The sequence below is a fragment of the Pteropus medius genome, unplaced genomic scaffold (genome assembly GCF_902729225.1).
Source record: "Pteropus medius unplaced genomic scaffold, Ma_sr-lr_union100, whole genome shotgun sequence".
NCBI classification, from domain to species: domain Eukaryota; kingdom Metazoa; phylum Chordata; class Mammalia; order Chiroptera; family Pteropodidae; genus Pteropus; species Pteropus medius.
Genome location: NW_024340693.1, coordinates 2962980 through 2981154, shown reverse-complemented (window position 1 = coordinate 2981154; position 18175 = coordinate 2962980). Strand labels below are relative to the sequence as shown.

The window sequence follows — 18175 nt, the reverse complement described above, 5'->3', positions numbered from 1 at the left end:
TGCTGAATCTAGATTATGGTATATGGGTATATACCATAACAACTGATAACTAATATTAGTTATTAGTCTTTCGACTTTTCTGTACGTTTGTTTCTTTCAAAATTAAAAAGTTTTTAAAACAAGAATCAGCCTACAGGGAGGAAAAAGCTCACCACTTGTGTCAATGTAATTATTCCAGTCTGTGTGAGTTATATATTTCACTATAATTTAATAAATTCTGGCTTTATACATCTTCGAAAAAATATTCCCTTCACTAGTTTCGAGTAAAGCCTATGTCTAAGGAATGTCATGAACTTTCTTTTTTGTAATGCAAATCGCCTTTTTTCCTCCATCTATATAGTCTTCATCAAAGTCTAAGAGTGTCTCACCATCAGAAATGGTGACGGTTTTTGTTTGTGGTAAAACTCAGGCAATGTTTTGCTCACAGTTAACATGCCTATTTTAGAGTAGAAACTGAGGCCCGCCAGCATCATGGGGGGTGGGGGGGATGCTTCCTCAAACCACAAGGTGTTTCCTCGCCCCTCCACTGTTAGGAACTACTCCGTTAGGGATCCCCACCACCCAAAAACAGATGACGTAAGAAAATGGGTAACAAAACATGATAATGTAAGTGGGTTTGAGCAGTTTAAGTGAGGATGTCTGGGGTAGCCACGTCCTCTGGTGAAATGTTTGTGATAACTGTCCAATAAATAACAGGCCAAATGAAACAGTAGTCTAAATTAAAATAAAAATGCTTGTTTTTATGATAATATTGGTGTATTCAGTCACTCTTACTCCCAGAACTAGTTTATCTGAGACATCCAAAAATATTTTAAAAGTTAATTATCTTAAAGTCAGTTACTTAAACTGTGTAATTTTTATAGTATGAGATATCTATTTCTGATTTTACGATTATTCAGACTTTATCGAAATCACACTGTGCTACACGACTCCGCATCTACTGGCAGTTTTATATTCGGTAGCTTTCTTTCGATTCCTTATTTACTTGAGATCGGATCACTAAACACTCTACCCATTGGGCGATGAACTGCCAGACGACCCCGCCCCGAAGGCCCTTCACTCCTGCGCTGTGCTTCCTCTTAGCCATCGCCACTCCCTTCAGCCCTTATTTCTCTTCTCGGACCTCTTCAGCATCGTCACTTTCCTAGGACAAAGTACGAAACAAGGTGAACTGTGTTATTCAAAATGCCTACAACGGAGTAATCTTAATGTGTGATCCACATACTCCATAAGAAATTGAAATGATTTCGATATTAAGCCATAAAGTGGGGAACGTTTTAATGAAATAATTATGTGGCTACTTCCATATGCTGTGCATTTCAGGTGGGCTTAGGGCTGTGATATTTTTTTCACGTTAGTTTTCAGTTGTCTAAAATGAACGATATTCTTTGGAGGACTATTTCCCCCAACTTATATTATGAAAATGTTTAAACGTACAGAAAAGTTGAAAGATTGTACGGTGAACACTACAATACCCATTCACCTAGATTCTACATGTTACTTTCCTTGCTTTATCTATCCATCTATTTATTCTTCTTTCCATCTGTTTTATTTATGTTTTGCTATGTTTCAAAGCTGCAGACATTGGTACACTTCATCCTCAAATACTTCAGCATGCATATCATTAATTAGAGTTCAATATTTATGATTCTTCTTTTTCCTCTTGAGGCAAAATTTACATACAATAAAATGTACAAATCTTAGGCACATCATTTGATTGATTAGCTCCGACAAGTACAAACACCTTTGGAACCAAATCTTATATCAACATGTAGGCTCTTAACCACATCCAGAGGCAATGACTGTTCTGAATTTTTTTCCATCATAGTCTGTTCTAAGATTTCACAGAAATGGAATCAAACAGTATGTATTCTTTGTTGGAAGGCCTCTCGGCATAATGTTTTTAAGATTCATCCGTGTTGCTGCATGAATCATTATTTTGTTCTTCTTCATTTCTGGGAAGTGTCTTACTTTATGAATATACTGCAGTGTTTGAATCTAGTTTCTTGATGATGAACGCTTAGGCTATTATTCCCAGTTTTGCTGCCATGAACATTCTTGTACACACACACAAAAAAAAGTGACTAAATGATTACTGCTCCAAAGACAGCTACATTCCCCTTATGATACATTATTCTGCATTACTTTTTTTTTTTTTTTGGCAGGTACCCTTCATGATACCTCATTCCACATTACCTTCTGCAGTATCTCTTTGAGAGGACTAATAATGTATTTTTAAAGAAATTTCGGGGAAAGCAATTTAAATATGTGGTTTAGCAGACATAATCATGAGGTAGATAGGGAGTCCTTTCTTGTAAGAAATTAAATAGTTTATGTGCATTTTCAAATGACGTAGACTGATGAGTGAAATAACTTCTATTATTTGTGCACTCACTGCTCTTATTTCTTATATAGCTGATATTCACAAGCTTGTATTGATATCTATTCTTCCCCAGGAGGTTGGATCAAAGTGACAGATTCTAGTGGCTTTAGGATTTGTGAAATTAATTTTGCCAATTTCTAGGACTTAAACACATTCTGTCGCACCTTCCAAAGAAGTTTCACAAAATCTTTGTTGCTGCCTGCAAACTGTCCCATCTGCCCCTTCCAGCCTGGGTTGTGCAGCCTTGGTCCCAGAGGACCACACGGGGGGTCACCGAGCCTTCAGGTCACTGTCCCTCGGCTCTGGTTCTGCTCTTCAATAAGGAGCACAAAGTACTCTCCATACCCAGGTGGGCAGTTTAAGAGCTTAAATACTGATTTACAAAGCTGGAAAAAGCCAATTACTCAACCACATTTTTTTAGTTATAAAAATTTTAATTTATTTCATTGTTTAGTTATTTGATTGAAATAACCTAATAACCACCCCGGAAATGTTTTTTAAAAAGCTTTTAAAGACAGAACTAGGGGCTCAGTATCACGAGTTAGATTTATCCCCATACCTACATCTCCTGAACGGTCACCCTGTCTCCCAGCACTCCCTCAGGGACCAGCATCCGGGTCCCTCCAGAGCCACATGTCCTGTTCTCCACTTCGGCTCTCCCTCCCCCGTCAGGTCTCATCAGTTTTACTTCCTAACCCCACTCACGTGCATCCGCTTCTCTCCATGGCCACTGCCACCATCCTAGTTTAAGATATCGTCCCTCTCGTCTGGATCCCGCCTGCCTCCTGACCAAGCTCTGACCCCGCACTTGAACTCTGCGACCAGTTCTCCACTCTGCATTGTCACCACACCCAGTGCCCTCCCCAGCTAAAAACTGGCCCAAGATTAAAGATCAATCGACTCTTTCACGAGGCCCCGAGGTTCTTCTCCAGCTTCCTCTCCAGCCTCCTTTTACACCGAACTTCCTTTTTGCTTGAACCCACACTTGACTTTGAGACTCTTGAAACCCTCTTCCCCTCCTATTTAGGAAACATGAGATCATTACCTAGTGCCATCTTTCTCTGGGCGTCCAGAGAGCGCCCAGACTTGGCCAGATCTACCTCTGCTCACCCCTCGATTTGTCTGTTGAGCTCGACATCGACGCCCAACGTTAAATGCTTCCATAATATAGTTTATTTTTCCTTTACAGCACTTACGACAACGATAATTTAGTGATTATTACCGTTTCCCTCCTTCGCTAGACTAAGTTCCATGAAGCAGGCACAGAATCTGATTTATCCTTTACTAAGCTGTGCCTGACACAATAAATTGTAGTTGATTTTCCTCCACTCCGTACTTTCTTAGACTGAAGGCTTTCCTAACACGTACCTGGAACCGCGACCTCTAAAAAATTATTTACTTCTTTCAGGCGTCGTATGCCATGGAGCCTACTGAGTGATAAGTGGGAAGGAAAATCTCACAGTGCCTTTGCAGCCTTCCCCACCCCGGCCCTAAGCGGCCCCCTCAGCGCGGCCGCCCGCCGCCCTGGCGCAGAGCCCAGGTACGCAGACACCTGGAGCGCTTTCCCGCGGGGCGGGCCCGGTCACGTGCATCAGCGGCGGCCACGCCCACCGAGAAGGGGCGGAGGGACGCACGGCGTGCGTGCGTGCGTGCGCGCGCCGGCATGGCCGAGAGGGACATCCTGGACACGGAAGGGCCGGCGTCGGGGCAGGCCCCGCGGCTCCGGGATGCCCCCCAGCTGCAGCTTGGGCCGGGCCCACGACGGCGCTACAGCCCCCCCGAGTCCCCGACCCCGCGGCAAGGCCCGCGGGGCCTCTCCGCGCTCCGCCCGGCAGCATGGATGGCACTGACCTTCCAGCGACACGGCCGAGCGCAGTGCCGCCTCGTTCGCAGCCACGTCCCCAAGCCCACGTCCCCCTGCCGCAGGCCCCCTCCGCCGCGCAGCGCCCCTCGCCTTCAGCTTCCCCGCGCGGTGCCGGCGCTCGGAACGGTCCGGCACAGGGAGCTGCAACGAGCTCCGCGGCGACACCGCTTCGCTTGCCGTAGTGGGCGGGGCTTCGGCCGCCCTCTATTAAAGGAAAGGCCACCTGGGGAGGAGGGTTTCCCGGCTCGCCAGATAAATCCCTCCGACCAAAAAAAGAAAAAAAAAAAAATCGGAGGGCGAAGGGTGGTTCCCGCGGGGACATTGCTTCTCACCTGGCTCGTGTGTCTGCAGAGGTGAGAAGACTAGGGCGTATGGCCGCCGGAGCTTCGCGTCCCCTGATCATGTGACGTTGACGCTCACCTCCTTATGGCTGCACTCCCACTAGGGCTTATGGAGAACGTTCATAAGCGTCTTTATGATTATTTGGAGTCAGGAGCACTGCCCCCCGTTTTGCGGGTGAGCAGACAGACTCGGGAAGCCAAAAGTTCGAGACCTGTCGTTGAGAGAGCTTCGAACGGGTCAGCAGGTGTTTCGAAGGTGGGGGGCGGGGGAATTCAGTGGAGCAGTTCTCCACCTCGGCTGCAGCCCAGGGCTCTGCTGTCTCACCTGCCTGTCTTTGGGGAGCCGCCCCTGGTCCCCGAGGCTGCAGACTGCTGTGCCCGCCGTTGGTCTGCTGGCATCAACCTCCGGCCCCTCTCATCTCTTCATTAGGAAAGTCGTCAGTGGCAGAGTGAGAATCTCCAGTCGTGATTTAGCGAAGCCACCTAAGTAGCGACTACGTTCATTTATCACATAGGAAATTGCATTTATTGGATACTTGTAATCCGGCGGGACGCATAGCTTTATTTATTCCCATTAAATAACTCCTTGAGTCAGGTATTACTCAGGAAACTTGTTCAGCTTCAAATAGCTCCTTGGAAAAAAAAAAAAAGCAAGTCTAAGTTTCCTTATCAAGTCCCAAGTCTGGCACAGTAGATAGCGTTTGTTCAAATAGCAAAGTGGTAAACCCACAAACAGCTCCTGTGTCTGTGAACCAGAGTCCAAGGCTAATACGTACATGTTGGCCATTATCAAGTTAAAGAAGAACTAGATATTCATTTCGTTCTACCCAAATTATTCATACCAAGATAAAAGTTTGTTTAGTGAGAGCTGGGCACAGTGACTAGCAGCGTTCCCTGGGAAATGTTAGATGTTCAGCAGTATGAGTGCTCACAGTTCTAGCATTTACCTCTGTCTGCCAGGCACTGTTCTAAGCGCTTTACTTGTATCAAGTCCTTTCATCCTCAGAACGACCTTATCACCCCATTTCAGAGATGAGGGAACTGAAACCTAAAGAAGTCATTTGCCCAAGGTCACACAGCTAGTAGCAGAATCAAGAATAAAAAACCCAGGCCGCCTGGTGCCAGAGTCGGTGCTCTTAAAGATAAATGAATGTTCCTCGCACCGCTGAAGTCATGAGTGAAGCAGTGGGATTGCGGATCTGTGAAGATGGTAAGTGAAATGTGTAACGTGGGTCGAAGAGTTTACTCACCAAATGAAGGACTTGATACTTGGCGAAGCTTTATTTGAATCAATCCACACCAAGTAATCATTGGTCCCTGGAGCTACCAGCCAGCACCCCTTTCGTATTGCCTGTTTGAGGACATACGTGTCCAGAGCAGATGATTTGGGAAGTTTTCTAGACCGTCATTGGCAGATGTCTCAGCGTGAAGGAGGTGCCTAGTGTTCCTGGAAGGAGATGACCAGAAAACGGTGGGTGTTACAAATGTGTCCCCAATAGAAGCCGGTTTTTTTTTGTTGTTTTTTTTTTTATCTCTTGAACTCTGCTTTGATCTCCAGCTGAAATGAGACATGGCAGCTTTTAAAGAGTCCTTGAGAGCCTGACTTGGAAGACCTTGGAATAAAGACAGTAAAGCATGCAACTGGTCTACCAGGACCCCTCCTGTATTTATGGCCTTTACTTGCTAAGGGACACTTGTGGGTTTGGAGAAGTGATACTACTATGTCACCAATCCTCTGGAAACTGTCTAATTTGGTATGTGTCTAGAATGAGACTCTCAGAGCTTTCCCAATTGTTACCATCTCTACCCATAATTTACAATAATAATAATTAATAATAATAATAATAAACCCAAGTCTACAAAAATGTAGACTTAGATGTAGTGACTCTAAAACCACACCCACCACAGAGTAATTCGCACATTAACTCCCATGGTTGGTCTCTGAACAGCGCATTTTCCCTCACAATGCTTATGTTGGCATTTTGCTCTGATGAAGGATTAAAGGCTGAATTTTATCCTCCTTGCCTGTTACTTATCAAAATCTCCTCTCTCTCCACTGGCATGGAGTTGTATAGGACACAGTTGCTTAACCTGAGGTCTCTGAGGTTCAATATATGTGTGTGCCACAAAATAATGATTCTGTGGGCAGTTTCTTCGAAAGGTTATTAACACACTAGGCTGTGTCTCCGGGATGCCACAATAACTTGAAGAAGTGAATCTTAACAGTAGTCAAAATCCTGTGTTTATTTTGAAGGTAAAGTAGATGTGGCAAAGTGTGTATGGGTTCAACTAGTCAGCATATTCTTACATAGTTGTTAATAGATTGTAGTCAGTTCATATGCCCCCCCACCTTCCATTAGATTGTGAGCTCTTATCAGGGTAGTTTTACTATAAGGGGAAAAATCTGTTATGTGTGAGAGCTATGCCAACTAAATCTAGTCGAGAGCCGTTGTCTTAAATGACAGCTACTTTCTCATAAGTGCCAGTTTAATAACTGAAGATCCACGCTCTCCTGAGTGTGCTTACAAACTTGTGCAAAGGTGTGCGGGGGCTTTGAGTGGGGAGTAGCATCCGAAACCTCCTAAAGATACTCTCAGCCCAAAACCAGCTGTCTGTTCCCACAACATCTGACAGCCGGGGAGCCTTCTTACCGATTCTCTGTTTATCCTCAGGCAGAACTGTAATTCATCCATTCCAACCCTAAGCATCCCTATGCTTAAAAAAAAAAAGAAAGAAAAAAGAAAACTCCAGGCAAAGAGATTTAGCTTTCTATCAGTAGCTCATTTTGACGTTTGTTAGGACTTAGGGAATCTTTCTAAATCCATCATGAGGCTACGTACGTTGCTTTTGCAGAAGAGGTGGAGAACACGTGCCCACATCTGTGTTAAAACCCTTCATGTATTCTCCAGTTATTCTTAGATTCAGAATAAATTTCTTTACCACGTGTAAGATTTCCCATTACATTAGACTCCCGATTAATCATTTCTGTTGGCAAAAAGCGATGGCGCCAGTTATTAAAATATGATGGTGGTTGTGAATGAGCCAAATAAATGTGTCTAAAATGAATGACATATTGTAATGAAATTTTTAAAAAGCTTTTATGTCTGCCAAATAAAAGAGTTTTTATCTATGGAAGGTCCATTTATCTTCTGTGAAAAGTCTCTTGTGCAAATGAATGAAGCAGAAAGTAGGTTCAAAAGTCTCCTTTGGAAAAACAACACAGCCAAGTGTTTCCATTTCAAAGGTATTGAGTTTTGGGGTGATTCAGTTAGCTTTGGTCATTTTGAAACATTCAATGAAAATCATTTCCATTACCGACATAGGACATCATACAAAAATATAAAGAACAGGAAACCTAATAAATGTATGGTGTTTACTACCGTGTAAATCAAAGCAAAACAGGATCGAGTTATCAGCATTTTACATTTAAAATAAAACCCAATAATGTTTTTAAACGCTCACAAGGGCATTTTTAGGAAGGCGGGACCGATGGCGAATTTAGCGTTAGCGATAAAACAAATTTGTGCTCTCACTGTTTTCCAATGAGGGAAATAGAATTAAAGGCAAATCATTCCTTCTTAGAGAGTTCCTCAAATAAGGCCTTTTACATGGTTACTGTACAGGAAGACTTGCCACTGTACGTCTCACTCATTGTTTGACCGCTTTCTCCCCCCCAAAGTTGCTGCAAAGATTTTAAAGGCTGTTTTGTCGGCAGCTGAGGATGCACGTGTGACCTTACCGAAGCGCCCACTTTTTCTTTTTTTTTTCTTTTTTTTTGCAACAGTAAATCTACTAATTTTACAGTCAGTTGAACAGCAATAGATTAATTTGTTGAAAGTCCGCATTCACAGAACTTGAACTTCAGTGGCTTGAATGCCTGAAGCCACAGTGTGATGGCCGAAGGGTAGATACTCTTACAACTCGCTCTAGGAGGAGGCAGGCCGGCTGCTGTCACCTGCTCCTTTGCACAGGTGCTGACCCCTCGGTCGATTCGGGGCCTCCTGACAGGGTAGCAGGAAGGCTGGGCCTTTGTGTGCTACAGAGAAGGCTTTTCCAAGGACCGGGCCCGTTGTCCCCAGCAGCCACAGGAAGCAGAAGAAAGAAAAGGTTAAGGGCCACCGCGAGGGTCAGAATGGGTTAAGTTTAGTTAACATCAGAGGTTATAGCTTTTAACAAGAGCTTCAAGGAAACTTCTTCGAAGATGCAATTTGTTTCTTCTTTGTCAACTTTTTTTTTTTTTTACCCTATTGATAGTGACAGCTTAACAAAGTTTTTATAGGCTAGAGGTTTTCATCCTTCAGAGAATAAAGGGTTATGTCCTTAAAAAGAGGTGCAGGTGGACTTTATAAAGCTTCCATGATTTTCAAATTGGGAACTTTAAAATAGACTCCCTGCATGGCTAAGTCAAAAATAATCTGTGAAGGATGTTAAAAAAAAAAAAAAATCCCCCATGCAGAGGCTCAAATTTCTAGAAGCTTCTTTGTGTAGTTTACTTCCAACCATTCTGGCATAGTTCTCCCATTCGATATTCGAAAAGACCAAAGAGGCCTTCTCTTAAGATTCCCTCCGCGTATTTCTTTAAATTTAGAGCATATTGCTGGGCAGAAATGGTCGTTTATTGCATTTCTATGTAAGCGAAAAAGATGGCCGCAGATTTCCGTATCTGTCCGTCATGCTCTTATCTTTGGGTTGCCCCACATTTTCTGTCCACGGACTAACCTGTCACAGAAATCGTTCTGGGAACCTCACACCTTCCGACAGGTACGATCGCCTGGGACTGATGTCAAGTGTTTAGCCTCGTGTATTATTTAACTACACTTCTAGGATAAACGAGAGGCTGGACTTTTTTTGAATGACTTTTGTCCATCCGTTTAGCCGAGGATTTAGAATGCCGAACGTGGGTTTCTGGAGCCATGTTTCCTGTCTGGGATTTAGCAGGGCCAGTGTGATGTACGCGTTAAGCACCGTATTACATATAATGTGCATCTCACAGCGTGTTTGCTTCAGGTATAGTGAGGACTCAATTCATTATTGTTTGAGAAATAAGATGTTTTGGATGAGAGAATCTTCCAGACACCTAAGCTTACCTCTCAAGTGAACACAAACGCCTTACCGTTTTGAATAAAAGCATTTTATATAATGTATTACAAACTTTATTGCTTTCTGGAACATGGTATAATGAATATTTTTAAGAACAGGACCATCGTTATGACTACACGTTATTGTATAGTGGTATAGAATACACTCACGCTTGTATTAAATGCCACTTACATGACGTGGCCCAAGCTGTCATGCTTTTTGAAGTTGTAATTCTACTTTTTAAAGATTTTCTTACTCCTCTCTTGCCATCACACCGTCAGCTACCCTTCTTGTTGCTATGATTTCCTGCCTAGCTCTAAGAGTTCTCCCTCATTTCTAAAGATCGGCTCAACGTCAAGTTCGATCTCACCTAGCCTAATGCAGGGGTTGTTTAAGGGGACTTTTAGCTCTCCATCCCACCTCCATTCCAAACCAGCCCGCACACCATGGCTGGGATAACCTTGTGTTAGTAGAGTCCCATTCGCACCATTTCCCTGCTAAAAAAAAGCTTCTGGCAATTTCCAGGGCCTGCCCGCTGCGTTGGTTGCGAGTTTCTGCACCCGCCTTTCTCCCCCTCTGCAGCGTACCTGGAGCCCACCGTAGCTGACAAGTCAGTCACTTTGCCCGCTCTGCCCAGGACCCTTTCTCAGTCCATGCTCCTGTTCACAGCCCCTAGAAAGGGGAGCCCTACAGTCCCCAGGTCCCCATGCATGCCCTCTTCCTGTTCTTGGCTGATTGGGCCCGGGAAGACCCTGACCTACAGGAAACCAGTCCAGACAATGACAACTTGCAAATTCCAAGTAGGAGGTTTGCCGGGCGTCAGAGGGTACTTGTGGCAGAAACTAATTGGCCGTCCATCCTCGTCTTTCCTAGGTTTTAGCTGGGCACACAGCCGCCCAGAATAATGACAGTATGTGCAGCGCCCCCTATAGATAGGTGTGGCCATACATGCACACTCTGGCTAAGGGAATATACGCAGGTATACACCTGTATCTTATTCTTCGTAAGTCCCAGAAAAATCCTAGTTCATGCCTATTATTCTGGTATAATTATTAACAGCAACCTCTTTCACAGTTTAGATAGCATTATACACGGTCGCCCTCAATAAGCAGATACGTGCAGCTTCCAGAAAGTTGTCTTAGAAAGAGAGCGTGCCCTTCCCCCGTTCCTCCTTTCCGCTGCCTGCAAGGTAAATGGGGCAGCTGGAGCTTGGGTGACATCTGGAGCATGAGGGAGTCAGGGAACAGGAAGCGGGCATGGCCAAGCGACGAGACGGAAGGAGCCTGGGCTCCGACGCCTAGATGCCTTGACTGTGAGAGAGAGACAAGCTTTTACATTGCTGCCGAAACTACCGCTAACCAACACAGGACTTGGACCAAAAAGTCTTATAAAGTGGTTTGTTTCACGGTGCAAGCCAGGGCCACGTGCGAGCTGGCACTGTCCACGCAGACGAGTTGGTTCAGCGGGGAGAAGAGACTGTGCAGAAAGACCCATGCAGAAAGACAAGGGGCCGTGGGTCCTGTGAGAAATGGGGACAGTGGCCTTCACGTGTAACTTTCTCATTCCAGGCCCCCTGGGTCTACCTGTCTTCATTTCTGTCTTTAGATGACCTCGGCGGATTTTCTGCTCACTGCGGCCAGCCATCTTTACGACTCGAACCCTCTCTTCGCCTACCCCTGTGAGCAGCCAAGGGGACCACGTGCTGTTCCCCAGCCACAGTTTGTGCTTCTCTGCCTCTGTGCCTGTTCACGCCCTTCCTTCTGCCCGCAGCCCAGAGCCATCTTTCAAGCCCTAGCTCGAGTGCCACCTCTTCCGTGAAGCCTTCCTTAGCCAAGCTGGATGAGTTTCTCTCTTCTCCTGACCCCTGTCATTTTAATGCTGATTCTGTGGCATTTCTTTTTCTCTGTTCCTCGGGGAGTTACTTCAATATTTGGCACATCCTGCCCTCTGCACTGTCAGCTCCTTAAAGGCAGGGGCTGCACCTTTGCTTGTGTGTGTGTGCGCGCGCGCGCGTGTGTGTGTGTGTGTGTGTGTGTGCGCGCGCGCGCGCACCTTCTCTAGCAGCCCGCCTTTTAATGTACAGTAAGTATTTGTCGAATGGTTGTGGGCTGTGAAATGCACAGCTAAGCCTTTTCGAACAGCTCTCAAAAAAGAGAAACAGACCCTCTTTGAATACAATGTGTTGGGGCAGGGCTTCTGTTTTTTAGAAGCTTTCCTTTCTTTTTCTGCTTTGGGCTGAGAGCACTCAGTAAGAGCCCACTAGGCATTTTATTATCTTTCTCAATCCCCAGGAAGCTCTGCCGATGGGGGGGCCTCTCTGGTCGTAACAAACTTCTCTGCTAAGTAGGACGCTTACTACTGTAGTAACTTAACGGTTACTGAATGAGAGGCACAGAAAGCCTAGATGATCTATGAAAAAAACACAGAGAAAGTCTGTGTCTCGGAAAGGAGAAACAAGGAGGTCTTCGGATTTCCTTGCGTTAATGACAACATAGGGACTCTCTAATTGCGGCCTGCGTTCCGTATCATCATCATCATCATCGCCGAAGGGATTATTAAGTGATCACGCGTGTGATAATATTGGGTCAACCTTACTATCACTAAGACAAAAAGTTCACATGCAACGCAGTAGAAAGCCCAGTTTATAATCACTCGTCGTTTTTCCATTTAGATGAAATCCTTCAAAAATGGCAAGTATATAGAGACAAAAAGTAGAGTGATGGTTGCCTAGAGCAAGGGCTGGGAATAGGGAATGATTATAAACAGAAGACGGGTTTTTTAGGGTGCCGGAAGTGTTCTAAAATTAGGTGATGGCGATGGTCGCGCAACGCTATAAATTTACAAAAACTCACTGAACTGTGCACTTAAAATGGGTTGACTTTATGGTGTGTAAATTTTATTTTTATCAATAAGGCTAATTTTAAAAAGCCAAAGGGAACATTGTTTTAAGAAGAAAGTAAAGCATTTCTGGGAAAATCTTATTATATAATAAGATTGTTATTTTACCAATTTTCTTTTCTTAGTATTACATCTATTTCATCTCGATGACCTATAAAATGGTCACTGGGATGTTAAATACAAATGGCATCTTTCTTTCCTGAAATTATTATTGTGCAAAAAAGCAGTTTGTATTGATTTCAATTTATGTGGTATTAGATGGGAATATATTTATTTTCCTCAGTGAGTCGGGAGCCCGTGGAACCGAGGTTGCTCAGATCTCGTATTTCACCTTAGTAAGTTAAAAATATAGCAGAATTTTCATGGAGTTTATGTTTAAAAACTCATAACTTTAAAGTATTGTTTTGGTTGTTACTAATATTACTAATAACTAATATAATACTTTATTATATAAAATGGAAATTAAAACAGCTGAATTTTGCACTAGGTTGTATCAGAAAGTTTCAGATATTTTTTTATTTTTTTTATTTTTTAGGCGAGGCAACCCTTGGTCGACCTCACAGATTGCAAGGACCTTGTCAGTTTACAATCCCTTATTTTTTACGCCTACGGCACCTGGTCTTCCCGGGTGGTCTCCCATCCAAATACTAACCAGGCCCAACCCTGCTCAGCTTCCGAGATCGGACGGATTGGAGCTTGTTAACAGTTTCAGGTATTTTAGAATTCAGCCTGTGTGTAAACTAAATTCCTTTGCACGGTAACCTGTGCAAACAGTGAAGCCTCTTATTCCACAAGGGTGCAGATGCCTTGTTTTCGTCAGTGATTGTCCTGAGCACTCTCACGGGAGGAGGCTGGACTGGAGCCAACCCTTCCGGTTCACAGTGGCTGTGTGTCTCGTGCTCTGCAGAGGCTGGAGCCGGAAACCACCTTGCAAGGGTGCCACGGATTTCTGTCCTGCGCTCAGACTCTTTAGTGAACCTCTGGTCTCTGCGGCCGAAAGGATTCTGTCGCCGGGCGACCTGCTACATCTTCCTTACCTGTGCTGAAGGCCCCTGGGGTTCTGCTTTTCGGGGTGCAGTGTCGGGGGGAAGGACATGGGATAGTAATACCTGGTGTTGGGGGAAGGAAGGGGTGCCCGGTGGGATACCCACACAAGCTGTTGGTGCCAAAGAGGCGTGTCCGTCTTCGGGGCTTAATCATTTTAATGGCCTTTGATGCAGAAGTCCTGTACCCACCGACAGGGGAGTTTCAGGTGAGGGTTTAGAAAAGGATCCCCAGCTGACTCTGACCTCTGACCTGCATCCAGGTGAGGGGCTGTGGCTGCGGGGCCTGGAGGAGCCACACGAGTTCCCTGCTGCCCGAGGACAGATGGGGGTTATCCACCGATGGGATGGATGGTTAAGCCGGGCCAGCTCCATCTCCTTGGTCCCCTGGACACCTGTGGTGGTGCGGCGTGGTCCCCTCTCCGTGGGTGGCTGTCAGTCAGCGCAGAGCACGTGCTCTGATCACAGAGGCCACTCCCCTCGCCCACTGGGTGGAAATGACCGCTGGTCCCTTCAGCTGCTGGTGGCGGGCCTTTAGCAAAGGCAGGACACACACTGTCCAGGGGGTCAATTAAAACAAATTAGCTGCAACGATATCATCGCCATTATTGTTTTGAGATAAAATAGTCCTTGAAGTGCTAAAGCCTGGGCGGGTTCAGGGTTCCATAACCTCGTGACATCGGAACCACTGCAGAAGAACCGTTACTCTCGGGTCTGCCCAATAAGAAAGCCTCCAGCCCGCCGGGGGGCGGGGCCTTCGCATCTGCGGGTCCCCGAGGTCACCGTCACCTCACTCCTCCCTGGTCTCACGTCACCACCAGGGCTACGACCCTCTGCCTGTCTCAACGCTGTCTTCCCACCCGTGACGGTCCCCACCTTCTTCTCGTCCCTCTACCCGCCTCCCCCCAGTGGGAATTCCAGGTCCGCGTGGGAGGAGCTGGGTTTTTGATTGGCAGATCATTCGGAACTCTGCCGATCACATGGCTGACTTCCTCCACACGGACTGGTGTCACAGCCCTCTGCCAAGCCCACATTCCTTCCAGAAGTTCCCAGCTGAGAGCCAGCACGTGCTCATTGGGGTCGTGCTCCTTCGTTTGGAGGTGGGGAGTGGGAGAAGCTGGGGAAGAAGAGGCCGGATTTGGGGGGAAGCAGGGCTGAGCAGGGTCGGGGTGCAGCCCTGTGAGCAGGGAGAATCATAGTTCCAGAAGCACCGAGGCTTCCATATTTGAAATATCGATTCCTCGGGGAAAGTCACAGCCTGGCCTTTGTGGTGTTTTCAGAGGGGCTGTTTATACATGCTGGTCTCCATTTCCAAGGGCACCTCCTACATGGGTGACACTCCAGCTTTACAGCAGTCGTGTTTAAAAAAGAAAGTAGTAATTATTCCCGGCACACCCAGCTGTGGGGAGGAGAAGGCGTTCAGGAAGCTCACGGAAGCATTCTGCTCCCACTGCCCCAGAGGAGCTGGAAACCCCTTCATTTGCAGCTGAAGCGAGGGTTCTGGAATAAGCTAAATAAGGGCTTTCATGCTCTTGAAACCCATCCACGTCTTGGGTTTTGGGGGCCCTAGATGGGTGAGGGGCGGGTGAGGGAGACTATATAGATCGAAATGTTAGATCTCGAAAGCAATCTTTCCTTCTTAGACTTCCGAATTCTCCACCTTCCTCCTCAGGCCCAGCGCAGTAGTTAATTTGCCAGAAACCTGGAGATTTACCACCAGATTCGTAGGACGTGCCCAGTTTCTCTCTGACTGCGCTGGACGAGACCCTAAGTGACAGCAGCACAAAGAACCGTCCAGCTGAGCCCCGATCAACCCTCAGAACCATGAGAAATGAGGTTATGGACAGGTTTGTTATGCAGTGATACGTAACCTCGGTGGAAGCCATGAAGCTAATATCTGCTTTCCTAGGGAAAAGCGGAAAGGTAATACTTATCAAAATCTGGAAAGGTGCTCACATCCTTTGAAGCAGAAACCTCTAATAGCATCCTCAAACAATGATTCAACGAGCAAAAAATCTATATGCCTGTTCATCGTGACATTGTTTTTTAAAAAACTTACGAATACTATAATGGAGTAAAAATTAATGACAGGCTTATTAAGTTATGATACAGCAATACATGGGGCAATTATTCTGTTCTTTAAAAGGACACACTAGAGACCCTGTCCCGCAACTCAGCTGCACAGCTCCGGGCCTGGGGGCTGTGTGTCCCCGGGAAGGGTGTCCCATGGTGACTGCCTGGCCTGCCGGAGCCCCCGTCTCTGGAGGGCCTGGTGACCACATGTAGTTGTCCCTGGAGCTCCCGGCCCCTGTGGATGGCCACGCCACGGGGGGCGGGGAGGAGGGTGGTGCGCAGATGTTCACGCTGCCTCGTGTACCCCTTCTGAAGGGGCCACTCTGAGGCTTACCCTGGGAGACAGGCTTTGGGGATCCAAGAAATAATCGTGTCACTGAGAAGACACTGAGATTATTGGACGAAGGGAGCTTTTGATTATGTCTGAAGAAGGCTTGTCTGCAGAAAGAGGCTACTGGGGACAGGTCCACTCCTGTAGATGAAGTTTTCTAGGCCCTCCTTCTGCAGCTCAGAGGGTTTATGACTATTGTCCTCAAAACCCACTTGAAAACGAGAAGCCCCTGTACACATGGTTAAAATCCCTCCCCCAATAATTGTTAATAATAATAACAGTAATAACTCTTGTGTGGCGCCTGCCAATGACCTCACAGCCGGAAGTGGTGGAGGTGGGTTTGAGTCCAAGTCTACCTGACCCAGGAGGCCGACCTCTTAACCTGCAAGCTTCAGCGCTGCTGTGTGTGTCTGGCGCTGTGCGAGGCGCCTGCCATATTCTGTCTCATTTTTACCACGATCTGAAAGATATTCTTGTGTCCCCGTGTTCTAAATGAGGAATTAGGGTTCAGAGAGCCTCATGTCACAAAGCTAAAAGCGATCGGCTTAGAATTCGGAACCCACCTCTGTCTGGTCCCCACGTCAGCTCTGTCCCACGGCCCCACGTGGCCCTTCTGGCCAAATCAGCATCTATGTGGAGGCAGGAATCCGCCCCCCACGAGTGAGAAATGAGGTCATCCGGCAGATAGACCCGGATGTCACAGCTGGGAGAAGTGATTCAAGTGCACGTTTTCCAGCGCCAGGACCTATGGATGAGCAGCTGGCTTGGGGTGGGCAGTGCATGGGCTCTGGATTTGGGGGTGTTATGTGACCTCCTGGATTTGTACATAGATAAAGAAACTGAGGTCCAGACGGTGACTTGATCTGTTGACAGTCACAAAACCTGGAACAGACTCAAGCCCTCAGACACTCCCCTCTCCACACCTGGGGATTAAGCACTGGCCTTGGTGCGTGGCCTTGGCGCCGGACGCACGTGCTCTGGCTTCTGAGGCAGGAAAGCAGGCACGGGCTCTGGAAGCCGGTGCTTTTCTGCTGGTCCAGCCACCGTGGACGCAGAGAGAGGCGTGGGGTTCGTGGGGCTAAAGGCGTGAGACCAGAAGCCTGTCCGCGAGTTGGAACCTCATCTTTCTGTGAGAACGAGCCTCATGGAGTGATCGTCCTAAGTCTGTGACCACCTCAGTGCCAGGCCAGCCTGGGTCGCTCGCAGCGAAGGCGGCTCCAGTGAATGCAGCAGCCAGGACGCCCCCCACCCCCCACCCCAGCCCCGCCTGAGTGCAGAGAAGGAAAACAGAGATTGCCCAGTGGGGCGTCTTCCTCCTGGGACCAGACCCAAGAAGGCCCGGTGACCGGCGACCGATGCGTGGGGAGCCAAATCTCCCACGGGCCCGTTTGATTATTTAAACAACCAACACCTGAACTCGGGAGCAGGGACCTGCCCCAGGTGACGCCCTGGAGATGGCAGCCACACCCTTCAGCTTTCGCCATCAAGGGTCTGTGATGACACACACAGGTGGGCCCAGACCGAGCCCACTGGACAGGTAGACAGCTAGCCGCCGAGCGACTAAGGCTCCAACCCCATTTGTCCAGGAGGCTTCACGCCACATGTGGCCCTGTGCTGGGTGTGCCCAGGGGCCCCGCGCAGGCTTCGTGGGGACAATCGCCGACCAGATACTCGGGAAAACAGATCGTCCCCGGGAACGCCATCCGAGGGGCAGGACGTCCCCCTGGAGGGAGGGAGGTCAGTGACGTAGCATCTCTCACCTGGTTCTCCTTGTCTACCCTCCGTCCAGTCCGGTCTCCACCCGGCAGCTAGAACGTTGTTCTGCGTGTACGTGGCCAAGGGCACGTAACCTACACTTGACCGTTTGACCACTCCACGTGCTCAGCTCAGCGGCGGCGAGTGCGTCCGCGTTGCCGGCCGGCCGCGTCCAGCACGTTCTCTCCTCCCAGACCGAAACTGTCCCCACGAGGCGCGAGCTCTCCATTCCCTTCTGCTCCCCGTCTCTGCGGATGTCCCGCTCGGGGAACCTCGCCGGAGTGGAGTCAGCCAGGATCAGTCCTTCTGGGGCTGGCTTATTTCACCGAGCGTGATGTCCTCGAGGTTCACCCACGTCACAGCGTGTGTCTGAACGTCCTTCCTTCCGAAGGCTGGAACGTGCCCCGT

The 18175-nt window shown here is 47.4% G+C and overlaps 1 long non-coding RNA gene across 1 annotated transcript; it reads left to right on the top strand.

Moving 5' to 3' along the window:
* Positions 1 to 4068: 4068 nt before the first annotated feature.
* LOC120602600 (uncharacterized) lies at positions 4069 to 7723 on the top strand. The gene is made up of 2 exons (XR_005652799.1): positions 4069 to 6059; positions 6147 to 7723. It is a non-coding gene; the product is annotated as an uncharacterized LOC120602600 (long non-coding RNA).
* The last annotated feature ends 10452 nt before the right edge of the window (positions 7724 to 18175 follow it).